Source organism: Lynx rufus, unplaced genomic scaffold, assembly GCF_022079265.1.
Source record: "Lynx rufus isolate CCGP_SWC_20201006 ecotype Redwood Valley unplaced genomic scaffold, mLynRuf1.p SCAF_6, whole genome shotgun sequence".
In the NCBI taxonomy this organism is placed as follows: domain Eukaryota; kingdom Metazoa; phylum Chordata; class Mammalia; order Carnivora; family Felidae; genus Lynx; species Lynx rufus.
Genome location: NW_025814878.1, coordinates 37864709 through 37883414, shown reverse-complemented (window position 1 = coordinate 37883414; position 18706 = coordinate 37864709).

Here is an 18706-nt window from a genome sequence, read left to right as displayed (position 1 = left end):
TTCCTGCTACACATAGCTCTGAACCGCAGCCATTGCTGTTGACTTGCTGTTCATGTTGCAGAGTTGCTGGCCAAGAGTCTGGGGCTCATTCAGTTCAGCACAGTTTTACTGGGAGTTTTCACATGGATAAGAATCCACTGCTTTCTGTCTATCATGGGACATTTCAGATGCTCAATACACGGATTATAGAAGCATAATGTAGTGAATCTTAACACGCGGTTTTGTTCATATGTAGATCAAAGTTTGGAAAAGGTGGAAAGACACTGAACCAAGAGTGAGACAACTAAACTTGGTGTCTTTTTCTGTACCAAGTACTTGGTGTCTTTTTCTGTACCAAGTACTTGGTATCTTTTTCTGCTGGATACATGCCGGGCATTCGGTTTCTCAATTTCCATTACTAATATATACTAATATATACTAATATAATAATACTGCCAAGGGAAGAACTGTGGAGAGGATATGTGCTTGAAAGTTCTTTGCAGATTCTTAAGTGTGGCCTCATTGTCATATATATTTTTTATGGACTGAATGTTTGTGCCCTCAAAAATTCCTATGTTGAAATTCCCATTGTGATTGTACTAGGAGGTGGGGCTTTGAGGAGGTAATTAGGTCATGAGAGTAGAGTCCTCATGAATAGGATTAGTGCCCTTATAAGAAGAGGCATGAGAGAGCTTGCTTTTTATCTGTCTTTGCCATGTGACAGAAAGAGGGCTCTTACCAGAACCTGACCATGCTGGCATTCTTCTCTTGGGCTTCCCAGCCTCCAGAAGTGTGAGAAATAAATGTTTAGGGGCACATGGATGGCTCAGTCAGTGAAGCATCCAATTCTTGATTTCAGATCAGGTCATAATCTTATGGTTTGTGAATTTGAGCCCTGCATCAGGTTCTGAGCTAACAGCACAGAGCCTGCTTGGGATTCTCTCCCTCTTCTCTCTCTGCATCTCTCTCTCCCTCTCTCTCTCTCTCTATCTCAAAATAAGTAATAAACATTAAAAAAGGACACTTAATCTATGGCATTCTTATTATAGCTACCTGAACTATGACATATCTTGTTGTTATTATGAGACATATTGAGCAGTCAGGAATGATTTTCAGGTTTTTATCTGGAGTAGCACCTTTGATCTCCTGCATTATTTGCCTAAAAACCTATGATACTAGCCTTCTAAAAATATTATATAAATGGCTGTGATGAATATTACACTGAGCTACACCTATTCAACCACTTTGGTTCAGTTTACATTGATATTTCTGATAACCTTTATGGTCTAGTAACTCTTCCAAAGCTCTTCTGTTAATTTGGTTAACCATCTCAAATAGGAATAGTTGAATACCTTTGTATTGTGGACAGGAGAATTTAAAGGTGGCAGTTGCCACTAAAGGCCACTCCTAGGCCAGGTCCAAGAGTTGCAGAAATGACTTTGTGTTTGGTGAGTGAAAACCTCAGTAGCAAGTTACGATGCTCAGAAGTTTGGCTAGTATCAGTACTTTGTATTTAGAACTGTTTTGTGTAGTATTACTGTACAAATGGGCAAAGATAACTAATAAACCAATTAGTAGATGCATCTGTTTCCATACAGACCACTTGGTTTGGTAACTGGAGAGTAGTCAGGTTAGATGTGGTGATCTTACTTTCATCAACTTGCTTCTGAATGGCATTTGTTCACAATTTCAGCATAATGGTTTGGGGTCTGTGGCTGCCCTACAGGGATGCTAGATGCTGGATAGCGTTGGAGAGCTTCAAACCAAAATGTGCTTCACATCTGGTACACATGTTCTGCAAGGCAAACACCTTGATAATTTCTCGGTTTTGTGACAATTGGATACTGAAATCTTTTTGCCTCCCAATATGGGGCGTATTTTTTCAAGATAATGAACACTAAATTGGGGTTCTCAAATATTCGTGCTGGGTGTGGGAAACTGATTTGTCTCCTCCAATTCTTCATTTACTCTAGTGTTCAGATGATTGTATAGATGCAGTGTTTTCTGTGTCTCAGGGCTTAGGTAAGAGAAATATGTACTTTGGTCGGTTGTGCCATCTATGCACAGCTTTTATTATTTCCACCCTTACATAAACCTGACTCAGTGATACACATGTTCACACTTCCACACAATATACTTTAATGCACTTTAACTACTGTAAGGTCATTGGATTTGCAAGCTGGGAAACACTTGGCTTGGTTTAAATGGATAAATTAAGAATGAGTGTGCCAGTGGTAATGAATGACCAAACTAACTTTTCCTATCTCCATCTTTTACTCTGTAAATCATCTACAGCTTACGTCCACAGTGTTATGTTCGTCCTTGACATTTCATTCTATAAGACTAGTGTCATTATGTGATTGTTAAAATACAGCCATATAAAACATCTGTTTTATTTCAGCATATATAAATATGTGGAAGGAATAACAAAGAAGACGATAGAAACAGAGATAAAAAAGAAGGAAAAAGGGGGAAGAGAAAGTAAAGATTGAAAAGGCATACAAAGAGAATGAAGAGAATGCTGAGCAGGAGATGATTTTAATCAGAGAAGTGAGGGATAAAGAGGAGGAAAAAGAACCTTTCTCCTTTCTTTCTATGTTTGGAATAAGTAGTGAGCCTGAACGATTCCAGCTGGCATGGTGATATTCCCTTTTAATATCATTCCATGCCCATCTCCTCAAAAATTCCACCTCTGAGGCAGAGCCTTATTCATTTGTCCTTCATACTCCTGTGGCTTAGGAATTTCTCTACCTTGTCATCATTGTCTGTCATGCAACTGGGAAAGAGGATTTTATTATTCTGCTTGGGCTGCCATAACAAAATAATATAGATTGGATGGCTTAAACAGTAGACATTTATCTTTTCACAGTTCTGGAAGCTAGAAGTTCCAGATCAAGGTGCTGGCCAATGTGTTTCTTGGTGAGATCTTTTTCCTGGCTTGTAGAAGGTTACCTTCTTGCTGTGTCCTCACATAAACTTTTTTCTGTGCATGTGAGTCATGGAGGGGGTGGGATGGTGAGGGATAGATCCTTCTTTCTTCCTTTTCTTATAAGCCCTTTCAGATTAGGGCACCACCCTTATGACCTTATTTAACCTTAATGATCTCCCATTTCCAAACATAGTCACATGGGGGTTAGGGCTTCAACATATGAATTTCAGGGCGGGGGTGGGGGGACACAATTTAGTCCATAGCAAAGTCTCCTTCTATGTTTCCACAGAAAAAAAAAGGAAAATTCAGCTTCACCATCACAGAAATAGGTCAGAAAAATACTTTGCTGTCTATTTTCCATTTCCTATTGATATGGTTGTTTAAATATGGCTCCTCAAACCTTTAAGCAAGATACACATTTCCAGATGTGTCTTCCAAATTATAGAGATTTATATGAAAATACTTCAAACTCGCAAATAAAACTTCCTTGAAATTCAAAATGTTCCTTTGTATGTTCTCCACACCTTCTGTTGGAGCTACTTTGGTTGCCAGTCACTTATCCTTGTCTATTCCAGTAGGTTACCTGAGACTCAGAATTTACTTGAGTGTTGCCCATTATATCAAGAAAGCTTCTCTAGTGCTTATATTGATTGCTTAACTGGCCCCTTGATTCTTCCTTTTCTAGAATCTTTATATTTCTGGGATGTCTTTTCTTTCCTGCCAGAAATCCTACTTGACATCTTACCTGGGCTCTTGACCTATTGGTCTCCATATTTAGTTAGGTTCTTGGTTTAGGTTATTTATCTACTTTATTTATTTATTTATTTATTTATTTATTTATTTATTATTTAAAATATATTTTTTTAATGTTTATTTTTGAGACCGAGTGTGAGTGGGGGAGGGGCAGAAAGAGGGTGAGACACAGAATCTGAAGCAGGCTCCAGGCTCTGAGCTGTCAGCACAGAGCCTGATGTGGGGCTCAAACCCACCAACCATTAGATCATGATCTGAGCTGAGGTCGGATCCTTGACCAACTGAGCCACCCAGATGCTCCATATTTATCTACTTTTTAAAGGCTGTTAAAAATTTTTTGAAATATGGTAATTTCATTTATTTATTTTTTTAATTTTTTTCATATTTATTTTTGAGAGAGAGACAGAGAGAGCGTATATGAGTGGGGGATTGGCAGAGAGGGAGACACAGAATCTGAAGCAGGCTCCAGGCTCTGAGCTATCTGCACAGAGCCTAACGCAGTCTCGAACACACCAATGGTAAGGTCATGACCCGATCTGAAGTCCAATGCGCAACCGACTACGCCAGCCAGGCACCCCATTGATGATTTTATTTTTAAAAAGAACTGATTTAATATATCATGCGAAAATATTTTTCCACACTGCCAATAATACCTTTTATGCATTGACCAAAGTTAAGCATAGATCCTCCATTTTTTCTGATACATAATTGCCCAGAAGTTTGCTATTTATTTTTTTATAAATAAGGTATTTAAAATTTATACACATAGCTTATAAATTTGGATTCCTTAAATGACAGTAAAGTTTCTTATGTACCTTCCAAAAGTAAGCATATACCACTGATGAGAGAGAGCATGTGCTTTGTGTATGGATGTGTTTGTGAGTGTGCCTATATCTTCAAAATGTCTCCTAGCCAGGAAATCTCCCGTGAAGTCATTATGTATTATCTCAGTCAGTGTGTAAGGGTGCCAACAAAAGACAGCATCAGGCATTCTGGTGAAGGTCCTGTTTCTGATATATTTGTTGTCTTTTGACTTAGCTGGGCAGAGAGCTTTCATTGGAAAAATCTGGGTCTGCAGTTGTGATTTCTCAGACTTCATGAAGGGCTTATAGGAAGTCTGACTAGAAGGTTTAAGTCATGAAAATTCTTAGGCCCAGGGCTGAGATTTCTCATAAGCAGCTATAGCTAGGAAGCAAGCTGGTACTTGGCAGCCTTTCCCAAAATGCTAGAATTTCTTTCAACCTAATGATAACATATGAGTAATTACTCATTAACACTACGAACATTTGCAGTCTTTCTGCTGACAGTGGGAGAGTGACAACTGACAGGCTTTATTCCCTTGATATAAGAACCCATGAAGAAATGCAGAGAAGTCAGATATGATTTCATTAAAAAAGTAATCATTCTTTGTGGATCATCTTCATAAAGGTTTCTTATATCTTTCCAGAAGGTTCAGATTTGAAGGCACTAGGAAGGTCAATAAAATAAGAAGTACATGTTGATTTTTTTTGTTTGTCCAGTACATGAAGTATACAATATATTTTCCACATGAAGATAATGATGCTCACATACAATTGGGGTTTAAAATCCATTTTCTTTTCTTTCTTTATGTAAATATGATTTTTAAATATATTTCCCTATTATGAGAAAGGGCATAAGATGGAAATGTACAGGTCATTCTAAAGCAAAAGCAAGGAACAGACATTTACACTTGACAACTGAACTAATGGCCATAAGCATTCAAAAACTGATTGACCTATTCAAATAAATCATCTTAAATTAAGGAAAGAAATCCTATTCTGATTCCATTCTTCACTTAAATATGTTTCTTGTCAAAATGGCAGAAGGTTTCATTTCTTTCTCTCTATGGCCTTAGCCAGATCACAGTACTGATAGAAGGCATTTGTTTTTAATAACTTGGTAAAAGTTAATGGAGTATATAATAGACTTTAGCTGGTTTGACTTGAACAGTTCCCATTCACTTGGGGATAGGACATTTGATTTGGACAGAAAGTTGATACTAAAATGGAATTGTGTTGGGTTGAGATCCAGTGACTTCTCTTCAGCCACACTCTCAGCAACGTTTGCTGCTCCAGCTTTTGGCTTAAGTGGCAGCAGCCCCTGGAAACATCAGAGAGAAAGAGATGTGGTGACATTTCAAATTTCTGTTTGTCATATTTTACCATTTGTGCGCTTTACTCTTTTGCAGAATGGTAGCCATAGCTTCTTCCCTAAGGGTTAGCCACAGAAGGCTCTAAACTATTTTAACTCTCTGCTTACAATCTCCCAGGTACAGTCTAATATATACTTTACATTGCAGCATACCTCATTTGGCCTCTTTGGCAGAGCAATCTGAGGAAATTTGTTGAGTAAGACATATTGTTCTTTTTATTATTCTTCCTGTGACCATTGATTCTCTCCTCCCCCCACCTCCTGCCACCTAAGTGTTTCCTTGCCACATGCAGCTTTCTCAGCAAAGGCCATTCCCTAGGTCTTCTGAATTCTCCTCCATCCTCCAGCAAATGACCCTGTGCCCTTGTTTCTAGGCTCTGTTCCATGGCTGCATGGCGGTAATAGGTCTAATCACATAGGGGAACCTTAGCTAATGTGAAAGCATACGATAGTTTCCTCTCCCAGGTGATCTAGTGCATTTAATGCCTTGACTCAGTAAAAAGCACATGTCTCAGCCCCTGTGAGATATATGCTGTCTGAGAAATGGTGGGAAAGGTGTTTTTCCATCCTGTCAGCCTAATTAGTTTCTACAAATACTACTCAATAGAGAGAGTTTAGAATTTTGCAAACCAACCACTGTGGTGAGGACTAAGATATTTTATGCTGTTATATAAGAAGATAATGCTAAAGATTGATTGTCAATGTCATTATGCCATTTTCTCCCATTTTCCTTCTTCAAAAACTTTCACACATTTAAAAATACAAAACGAGTTGAGAACATGTGATTTGTTATTATTTTTGTTAGAGTAAAAATAAAAGAGGTAAATGCAGAGATTGTATTGAACTGCATAACTTACAATCATCTTTTTCCTTTATAAAAATAGAAGTAGATTTAGCTTATGTATAGCATATAATGAAATCTGTTAATTGCTAAGTTTTACTGTTAAATTTTTGCTTTTAGTCCCTAGCTCTTCTATACATACATACATACATACATACACACATACATACATATATTCTCACATTTAAAAAAAATATAGAACAAGCAGGATTCAGGAAAGTAGTACCACTTTCTACCACAAAGAAATTTCTACTACAGAAAACTATTCCTCAGTCTCCTTCTTCTTCACCCCGCCCAGTTTACTTAAAACCCTCTGTGGTGCTGGGGAAAATCGTTAGCCGGCTTTCTACTAATTCATAGATAACAGGAAGTACTCACAAGAACATCTCAAGGCAATTTGTTTCTATAATTAAAATGTTAGGTCCCACCCCAGACCTGTTCTACATGAGAAGCCTTTGGTGGGAAAGCAGGGGGTGGGCAAGATTGAGTCTTTTTTTGCCCCTCTTAGTCTCCAATCCTTTCATTCTCCTCTGGAATTGGCAGGATGGCCCATGGGATGTGCTTCTCCTGGCAATCACAGAGGAGCTGGTGTAAGCACAAGCACTGTTCACTCTCTGGTGTTTCATACCTGGTAGGTCCCATTGACCAAAGGAAGTCACATGGAAAAATCTGGAGCCTAGTGGGGCAGAGGATCTTCCCATGGAAGTGAGTGGGAAGGAATGAACATTTCTGAGCAATAATTCTACCTACCAACACTGGATATCTCCTTCTCCTTCAGCCTGAGCCTCAGAATGAAGGTAGATGGAGCAGAACTGAGCTAAGAGCCAGGCTGCCTGGCCTGCAGCTTAAAACTCAACTGTCCAGCTGACCTCAAGCAGACCTCCAGCCAGACTGCAAATTTCTGATGCTTATTTCGTACACTACTGATTTTGTAGTTGCTTCTTGTGGAACAATAGGTGTCTGATAATGGCAAGATCCATGGTAACCCCAGGGCAACTCGTTCTCCTGTGATCCATATCTAGTGCACAGGAAACATACACCTTTGCCCTATCTGTGGTGCTGCAGTTACATCCCAAACACAGCCCTCTCTCTATTCTGTGGACATAAACTGCCTCAGCCAGTCTTGGAATCTTTAGATTCCAATCTATTCAGATTCCAATCTATTCAGATGCCAATCTGTCCTTTGAATTCCTGGACCACCTTTCAAGTTTTTTTGAGTGGTCTCCTGAAGCCGTCCTCAAAGTAGGATTGAGGAGAAAGGAGAGAACTTCTTATTCCCCATTTGGGATGCTGGTAGTTCTTGGGACTCAGATGAAGTAGGCACTAAGGATCACAATTCTGATATTAATCACTCCCTTTATACCTCTGTGACTGCCTTTGTAATGTGGGATTATTTGCTGCTTATGGCCTTCAAGCCTCAATTAGAACTTATAGAGAAAGATTCCCATTTTCTACCCTGTAAGACACAGAAAAGAAACACATGTGCACATGAATATATAGTGGTATCATAGTTGGCTGGCTTTTCATTAAATATATTATGAACAGTTTTTATCATTAAAAAATTCTACATCATTTTTGATTAGGATATAATATAATGTGTGGAAAAAGTACCCTATTGCATACTTGGGTCATTTCTTTATTATGTTTTTTCTATTATAATCTTCAGTGTAATGAACATGTCACAGTGTAACTTCACAGAATTTCTTAGGGCCATATTTCTGGTAGACTAAAGCTTTAGTTCTTCTAATCTCATCCATTCACTGCTATTTACTTTATTCATTATAGCTTTGGTGCTTAAAATTTCCCACTTCTGTCTTTTTTCTTTTTTCTTTTTTGATTTTTTCAATGTTTATTTATTTTTGAGAGATTGAGAGAGAGACAGAGCATAACAGGGGAGGAGCAGAGAGATAGGGAGACAGAATCCGAAGCAGGCTCCAGGCTCTAAGCTGTCAGTACAGAGTCCAACGCGAGGCTCAATCTCACAAACCCAAGAGTATGACTTGAGCCGAAGTCAGATGCTTAACTGACTGAGCCACCCAGGCACCCCAGCCCAGTTCTGTCTTTCTATATGTAAAGGTTCTGATTTTAAATTTTTTTGTATATTTGATATCAGTGATGGTAAACTTATTCTAGACTCTTACCAAAAGTCTAATTTTTCTTACGTCAGCTCAATTGAAAGCAAATTGAAAACAATAAAAGAGTTTTTACAATATACTATATTTTATTGAAACAATCACTTTTACAGGTATATCCATTAATCAATGTCCAGTGGGCATTCAGAATTATTCTTGTTTGCAGAGGAGAATGAAGAATTGTATGATATATTCTATAGTCCTAAAGAACTAAATTCTTGGGCAACAATCTGGGCATATACAAAAATAAATAAATAATAAGGCAACTATACAGGGAGTATATGATCAAAAGCTATATTGTGGGATACTAGCCTTAAATTCATTGAGATTAATGTGGTAGTTGGGATATCATGGCATATAAGGAAGAAGGAGATCTACAATCTAGAGATTTGAATCATAGCTTTGCTACTTATAAAATGAGTGATCTTGGGAAAAGATCTCACTTTTTTTAGGTTCAAGATTTCTGTTATAAAAAGGGAGCTAATAATGTGTAAGAATGTGAGACAATGTGCTTCAAAGTGTAAGATCAAAATACATTGGGGCAGCTAACAATTATTTTTGATCAGAGTCAAAAAAACAAATTTGTCCTTTAAGAAAAAAACAAATTGCTATCCAATAATATTTAAATGGTTCAATTTCCTCAAAGCAATGTGTACTTGATAGTCTTGAAAATATTAAGAAATTACTTACTAGAACTGATTTTTTGGTCAGTATATACAAGTCATGTGCTGTTGTGATTTGGACATTTTTTTTTTCAAGGTGAGTATGTATAAACAAAAACCAAAGTTTATTTTTTGTAGAAATAATTTTCACAGTATTTTATGAATATAAACAAAACTTGTCATAATATTCTGAAGTTCATTACAAAAAAGAAATCACCCCATCTTACTGGCTACCAGTGTGCACCCATGCCATTGGGTGCGATCTATTTACAAGTTAGATGTATAGAAACAGTGGTAACCATAACATCCTCCTATATGTATGTAGAGATATTGACCTCAGCTTGTCAGGTAATACACATGAAATTGTTTACAGTACCCACTGGATACTGTTAGCCTGGGTAATTTCATACAACTTCTATAATAAATTTCAAACTTTATATTTTAGCAGTTTGAAAAAGTTTACATAATTCTAGAACTGAGTTTCACTAGATCATCATATTATAGCATCCTTTCTTCTTTCAGTTGCTGAGACCAATGCCAAAGAAATTGGGTTAGCAAACTTGTCTTCACGGAGATAAAAATTTCAGGCTCATTAATCATGTTGTGTTGTTTTGTGGGTTTTTTTTTTAAGATGAGCAGCATTAAATTATTATAAAGACCCTTAATCAAATAGGGGTTTTGGTTTATTTATTTCTAATATATTTGTTATGCTATTTAGCAGGAATTTTAACCACTAGAGGGGAGGGTTGCCATTTTGGTCATTTTCAGACTGTTCTCTAGACAATAGAAGCATGAAGGAAATTCACTTTAATGCTATTCATGACACTTCATTACCCATTAAATTCCATATGGTTTCAAATTATGAGCCTTAGAATGTCCAATTACATCCAACCTGAAGCCAATACACTGGGGCTTATGAGAATTTTGTTATTCTGTAACCTTTTAATCTCACCTCTATGTACTGACCTTTTGCAAAAAAACTGATAGGATAAAAATGCAGTTGACACTAATCCACCCATTGCCTCCCTCAATGCTAAGGTGACCTGTTGTGTTCATGATTTCTTAACCTGGGGGTTTAGGAAATGATGTGGACTGCAACTCTTTTGGACTAATCCCATGTGCAAATTGTTGTGTAAATAGAGCAATCAATTAAGCACTATTTGGTATATACTAGATGTGATTGAGTGTGGAAATATGTTAGTCTGACTTTAAAATAAATTTCAGTAAGTTCAGATGAAAGATGAAAATGATTTTAAATTTCAAAAGGAAAGTTGATTGACTAGAGGTTTTTCTATATTTGGAACTAGAAGGAAAGGAAGGCAGGCCTAGGCTTGGTGTTTTGGGTGAGATGTAAAAAATATAATAAAAGTGAGCAGTGGCACATTTGCTTGCTTAAATCATTTCTTTGTTGAGGAGAATAAGCTGCACATTCACAAGGCTAGAAAATTTATTGATAACAGAGAAATGAAGCCAAGTTATTGACCAGAAGCTAAATGTGCACATAATTGCTCTAAATGAGTTCTACTTTTCTGGACTAGGTTAATTGCATCCTGAAAGAATTTATAGATGAAAATCACTGAATGGATGAATTTATAGATGAAAATCACAGAAAGATTAAAAAAAAACCTATGGAGCAAAAAATAAGTGATAGAAGATTGCCAACAACTGTTATCCTTATTTTTAAGGAATGCAAGAAAATGATTTCTATGAACTTTAAATTAGTGATATGACAATAGTTGTAGAAAATTTTCCAGAATTAATCATTATAAGGGTGGATTATGTGTGTTTGGTACAAGTAGCTGTGTTCGGTGGGGGCAAGCCTAAGTTCACATATTGTACATTGTAGCAGATATTACAGGTTGGCTTATGATTAATCTTTCTTACTACCTAATTTCTTATTGTTTTACTCAACAGAGGCTTAGAAGCAAAATATTTGATTTTTAACTTTTGCAGGTAGGGGTGGACATCTGACATATTTCTGACCAGAGACACAAGTAAAATTTGTTTCCACTGCTCTTATAGCCCTTCATCTTCCTTACTTCTTACTCTTGGGAGGAGTATGTGATTCTTGGAGGTATAGCATCTGTCTTTGGCCATGAGATTATAAGTCAACAAGCTAAGTATGCATGTAATATGACACATCAGTACTAACTGTGATAAAACTCTGGGACTTAGTTCCAGGTACTATAGCCAAATGTGTATGAGATGGAGAGAAATGACTTGAAAGCAGTACATCTGAAAAATACATAATTTTAGTTGCTAGTAAGCTTAGTTCAGACCAACACATTGTATGATATCACCTCCAAAATTCTAGTTCATGCTTGATCTACACTAAATATAGTTGTGTTATATTCTATAATTATCTGACCACATCTAGACCAAGCTAAAGGGCACTGGAATATGTCATGATGGCCTGAAATGATGACTAAAGATGATTAGTTTGTAGAAGAGAAGATTTAGGGAGAATGTGACTGCAAACTTTAAATATTAAAAGGTCGTAAGTCAGAAGAGGAGATAGACTTAACTTTAATGGCTTCCAAGTACAGAAGTAGGACTGGGGCTAAAATTCAGCAGATATTTTACTGTAGTTCAGAACAAAATGGAATATGGTAATGAGACAGGCAAGTATTTTCTGATTTCTTAAAGTATTCCATTAGAGGTTAGATGTCCACTTGAAAATATTATAGGAATATTGATCTACCTAATGGGATTTATAACATAGAGTTTCCAAGATTCTTATCAATTTTTGTTTTATGCCTTTATGCCTTAACATTAATCTCAGCATCCTAAAAAGTAGTATTTGGTTTTGCAGATGTTTAAAGTTAATCACCTTTGTAGATGTGGTAAAGATTCTATCAGCCAGTAATTCTACTTCAATAAGTACAAATTTATTTTAGCTTAAAATTCAGGATTACATGACAAGTTTTTCTTTCATTTATACCTCTCTTTATGCTTTACCATCATCCCAAATAAAAAGTCATATATTTAAAACTATTGGTGAACAAGTTAATTGTCTGGATTGTTAAATCCAGTTTGTTCCATGATGTGTCTGAAATGTCAAGACCATGGCCTCATCCCTGAACTCGATGCAGTTTATACTCAATAGAAAAGCAAAAGGAAACACATTTGTCAACAGTCTGCACCTTGAATAATCAGTGGTTGTAACAGTGCATTCAGTTCAGAAAGGAGACCGGTTAGGAAAGAGTCTGAAAAACTTTACTGGATGCCCTGGATTGAGTCCTTGAATTCCATTCCACCTTCATTCTGATGGAAAAGACTGAAAAGCTAAAGGCGGCGTTTTCCAGACTGCATTTCCATTGTGCTGGGATTCTGGAAGCAAAATATTCTTACTAATTAGTATTTGTGTGAATATTAGAATGTGGAAATGATGTACAGGCCATTTTTCAACCTACATTTAGCTGTTGTCAGTGGCAGGTATGGTTGCAGAATCAGTGGGTTCCCTGAGTAATCTTCCAGGGCCTGTCCTACAGTCTCCTGTGAGTACCGTGGTTGGGGCATGGCAGCAGCTAGTGATTCAGCAAAGCTCCCGAGGCATCCTAGTGGCAGAACTACATATTTTTATGGGCTGTTCCTGGAGGTCCAGGCTTTACTCTGCTGCTACAACCATTATAATATGTTGAAAGCCCTCAATTCTTTTATAATACTCTAAAATATATGGAATCCTTTCTACACTAGACCATCCATGATAGTTATTTGCAACGAAATGAGTTAAAAATGACTAGTGCTTCCTGGCACATGATAAGTGCTTCAGCTATACCAACATCCCCATAGTTATATCCTGAGCACATCTTGCCACATCATCTTGTCCACAGTGCACACATTCCTCCAAGACCTAGAATATCTATTGCAAGTTTTTCACCTGACTAACTTCATGCCATCTTTTAAGTCTAAGCTAAAACTACTCCTCAATACAGACTCAGATTTGATCTTGTCTCTTACCTCATACTCCTGATTTCTGGGTATCTCCTAGCATCCATGCTACCTTCTTCTGGCTTCTACCATACCACATGTGTCTCACTGCACAAAGGCCTGTTTTTGTTACTGTGCTGGGAGGGTTTTTGAGTGCCAGTGCCAGATCGTTTTATCTCTGGGCCTACACAGTGTCAAACAAATTGAAAGCACTTGAGAATGTTTACTACATGAGTTAATGTATAATTAATGCACAACTGAGTGAAGCATAAAAAGCCACAATAATATTCATGAGTTTGGAAGCAAGAAACTCCTTTACCCATTTAACACTGATTTTTTTTTTTAATCTGGAGAAAATTCATGTTAAAATAGTTAGGAAAGAAGGATCATAATGTTTGCAATTCCTTTCAAATGACTCAGCATTTTTTTTGAAAGGAGATGCAGACTATCTAAAATATTTTATCATATTTGCTTCATATATGTATGGACATCTACTTCTGCATTATACCTTTGGTAGATTATGGAGCCTATTTAGTTCAGAAATTCTTTGCAATTTAAGTGAGAGAATGCATGAGAATAGTTTGTAAATGCTGAGGATTATTCAAATGATACTTGTTATTTTCATGTGTATTTGTAAGATCATGCTCATCCATAAATACATTTCACACAAAAAGACTTTCCAAAGATAACTTGTATTCTTGTACTTTCATCTTTTATAAAATGATTAACAATTTACTTTTATTTTGTTATACATTTATTTTTAATATATGTGTTTATTATGGTAAATTTGGTATGAAATCCTGTAAAACGGAATTTGTTTAAACACAAAAATGCCCTTGTTATGTATATATGTATATGAAACAAATAAGGTGTGTATAAATATGAAGCAAAAGATAAAATAACAAATCTAGGCAAAAGTTGCATGGGTATTCATGGTGTTCTGGAAACAGTTCTCCAAACATCTTATTGCTATTTCTATAAAGACTTTACTTCCTCTTAGAGACCAAGCATGGAACAACATGATTATGAATTCTTATCCCTCCTTCTCCATCCATCAAAATGTATTTGACTGGAAACTGAGCATCAACATTTTTTGAGTGGGATTATTTTAAAGTGCAAATTCTGTAACAGTGTCCTCTCTGCTCCCCCACTCCTCTTTCAGAAATAGGATACTTTGGAGAAGAACAAAACATGTCCTTATACTGCCTGATCAACTTTTTAAACTGGTACCCATAAAGTAAATTCTTATGACCACTCTCATCTTTTGAGAGTAAAACATAGTCCCTTCCACCTCTGCCAATTTGGAAAATGCTATTACCACCATATTTCTAGAAATATTTTCTTTTCCACAGTACAGGAAATTGCATTTCAATTTTTAAATATCATTGTACATATTTTTAGCCCAACCTAGCTGTACATGACACTTCATTGAAGTGAGAAATGTAAAGCAAAAAAAGGCCTACATCCCCTTTACATACTAAGTCCAAAATTATTACCTGAATCATTTAAGATGAAAATCACCCCACTGGCAGGCATAATTAAAAGAGTAGTGCTTCGTTCAGGAGTTTCGCATCATTTATTTGAGACAAAAGATTGTGGAAAGAGAGAGCCAGACACTAGGCATTTTCATGGTATTTCTCATCGAATAGACAAAATATCATAAGCACTGAAGGAATTATACTTTTAAGGCTATAGAGTAAGGGCTATAACTTGATGGCATTACCAATAGTGGCAGCCAGGTTATGCTGAATTTTAAAACCAGTGGGCTATCTTGGGTTTCCCTAAAATTGTTTTTTATTATAATATTGCTACATTCATAGAATGCATAGAATTTAATATAACACATGAAGTATCATATTCTTGGCTAGCTGTTGGATTTTCAAGCCTTGTAAGTGCTACAGAATTGTCACTGTGTGTACTACCTTTTTAGACAAGGTGTTACTTGAAGTCTCCTTAGTCAGCTGCTTCAGAGAAGTTAAAATTCAGGAGCTTTCTTAGTAGAACTTGAGCCATTACCTCCCTGTTGTGATTAGCTATGTTTTCTCTCTCTTAGAGGGAGTATTCAATATTTAGTATAATATTTTTCTGGTAGTGGGAGGCACATTTTCAATGCTATGGTGAATTTATTAGCTTAGAATTGCCGTGAAGTATTTTTATGTGTAATACATGTAATCACAAGTATGGCACCTATTACTGTTTATAAAGAGCAAATCTTAAGTGTCAGATATTTGCCTGGCTTGAACATCTTACTGGTGCACAAAAATAATTCACTGCTATCTCATTATGCTATAAAGAACAACTGAAAAGAAAATCCATTCTGGACCCTGTCCAAGTAGATTTAATTATTGATGTAGCAAAATATCTCATTATTAAGTGCTAATGTCCAACATTGAAATTATTATATTTTCCTTGAAACCACTCCTTCTCTTTTATTTCTTTTTTTTTTTCATTATCAACCAATCTCCTATCCTCACCCACACATTCCAATTAATTGCTCAATCTTGTCCATTCTCTCCCCTAGTATCTTATTTTCTTGGTTTAGGAATGAGGCATCTCTTATCTAGACTACTTCCTCAGTGTTGCTCCTTTTTCTAGGAGGATGAAGGGGAAGTGTCAAATGTCAGATTTACAGGAATAAAGTAATAGATGTTCCCAATTAGAGTAAATCGCACATAAATCTAAGACTTGAAACAGCTTTCCTTGAGGATCATATCAAAAAACCCCAGCAAAATATAGGTATAATAGCATGAGCTTTTGAGAGACACCTAGATAGATGTGCCTCTCTGCACTGCCACATCCTAGCTGTGTGACTTTGAGCCATTGCCTTAAATTTTGTTAGTCTCAGGGTTTTTTTGTTTGTTTTCGGGTATAAATAATAAAATCTGTAGCAGTAAGATATACTTCAGAAGATAGTCATGCCATTTAAACAATATGACACAGATAAGACATTCACTGTTCTTAAAAAAAAAATCATCCACCATTCCACCCATTTTATGTCCTACACATATACACACCCCTCAAAAAAGAAGAAGAAGAAGAAGAAGAAGAAGAAGAAGAAGAAGAAGAAGAAATTATTCCCAAAATACAAGTATGTGCACAAGTTTTTTTTTAAACTATTATTCTAAGGAGTAGATTGCACTTGGCTATTTTTGTGTTATATGGTTGTTATGTATAAATAAAGAGTATGCTTCCTCAGGAGTATAGCCTCAACCTCAGAATTTGGTAACCACTTTCCTGATGTACACTGCTTTATCATTTGAAATCTTTCCTGCTGTCTAAACTAAATCCCTTGTTTCAGTATCAACGATATTCTTTTTACTTCATTTTTCCTAAGAATGAAACAACTGCTAAAGTACAGTTTTCCCTGAACTAGAATTAATTTATCTTCTTTATTTGCTTTCTCCTTCAGGAGTTATCTTGTGATGTCTTAGCAAAGCATTATTTTATGGTCTTGCAACATTTGCATTCGTTAGCATTCCATTATAGATAAATATAGTCGTCGCCTCTAGGGTGAAGTGAATGAAAAATAATGTAAGCTCCCATGATGGATCAGGTCAAGGCCTCAATCTAAGTTTCCTCCAGCACCTTGCCTTCTATAACTGTAAAACTCCTTGTGGAATGATGAAATCTTTTATATTTCAAGATTTTTGGTATCTCCCAAATCCCTTATATCCTTGAGTGTTCAGTCATTGAAACTTGCAGTTGCCTGCTGTACAGGCAGATTTCTCTTTTTACATGTTGTATGACTTGAAGAAAAGCATGACCAACTACACACCTGACTTTCAATCAGATTAGTCCTCTTAATAAATTTCCCATGTCGTTTTGATTCCTCAGAGGTCTGGGTAGTGCTTGGAATTTATGGTCTGTGGCTTTATTTCTATTGGCACATTCTTTTGGTATTCTTTCTTAAGAAGTCTCACACCCCTCTGGGGCTTCTTTGCTTTTGCCATTTGGACAAGACATCTAAGACCCTAGAGAGAAGATTGTTAGAAAAGGACATGACCACCATAGCACATTTTCAGCTGGTGGGAGAGAAGAAGCACTTTTTTTTTTTTTTGCTTCTTTTCTTTGTGTTGATTAATAACTAAGCACATAGGCACATTGGTATTGAAAAGGTAGTATATTGCTCAGATGATTTTTAAAATGAAACTGTGTTTGTCTAATTCTTTGTGTTTTTTCTCTGCATTCATCTTTTTTCATTTGTTTACTTTAACCTTGGTCCTTTATTAAGAAAACAGTCATCACTGGGGAAAAGCATGCATGCTCATTTCATATCTTTTAGTGCTTGAAAAACATTAACATATCCATTTCTCTTCTAAATAGAACCTTCTGAAATAACTTAGGCAGGATTTGTGTGAATGGAAACTCATTTGTTTTAATTACACAACCAGGGAGAAAGAAGTTCTAACATGTTCTCCTGTATTGCTTTGCATTCTAAATAAGCATTCACATCCTATACAGGCACTCTCACATTTCAATTACAAGGTGGTAATTGTTCTGTTTTCAAATTTGGTTGGTTTTCTTTTTCCTTCCTCACCCACAGATTTCTTCCAGCTATATTGACAAAATATTTATTGATTTTTACTTCCTTATTGATATCATTCTTCACAATCCTTTTGTCATTTTCAAGCCTATGGCCTTTCTAATCCTGATTAAGAAAATTAAATCATATCTAATCAGATTGAGCTAATCCAAGAAAACTACAGAATCATTCTGTTTCACAATTTCTCACAGGCACACACTATTCTAGGTTCTGGGAAGCCATGATGAACAAGTGCAGGCCAGACCTTCCAGGGGCTCAGAATCCAGTGGGGCAGATGGATAAGGAAACTGGCAATTAAAAGGTGTGCTCATGTTGTGAGAAGAGCTAGAGTAGGCCTGCTGTCTCCTTATAATTGTACCCATGCTGAGATCTGTCCTCAACCACTGGCTGGGCCTCATTTGCAGGACAACTCATTTCCTTTGATCTATTATCTTATTCATAACCACCCTTCCCAAAGTTACTAGAAGCTGAGGAGAATCATATTGACATCTGGTGTCTTCCTGGAGATCAAGGGGCATGTCCATTTCTTAGAATCTAGTATACTACATAAGACAAAGTAAGCACTCAGTATAGGTGTGTTAAATCATTGGATCTTGACATAATTAGCAAGGAATATTTGCAGCCAGAGAATCCTCAGGCTAACCTTTTTGTATGATGGGGGTTACTCCTCTGTTTCTCCTTCTGTCATCACACACTTTTATCTGTCATCTAACCAGCAATGGACTCTAGTCATCTGAGGCCTCCAAACTCTTGCCTGCCCTCCTG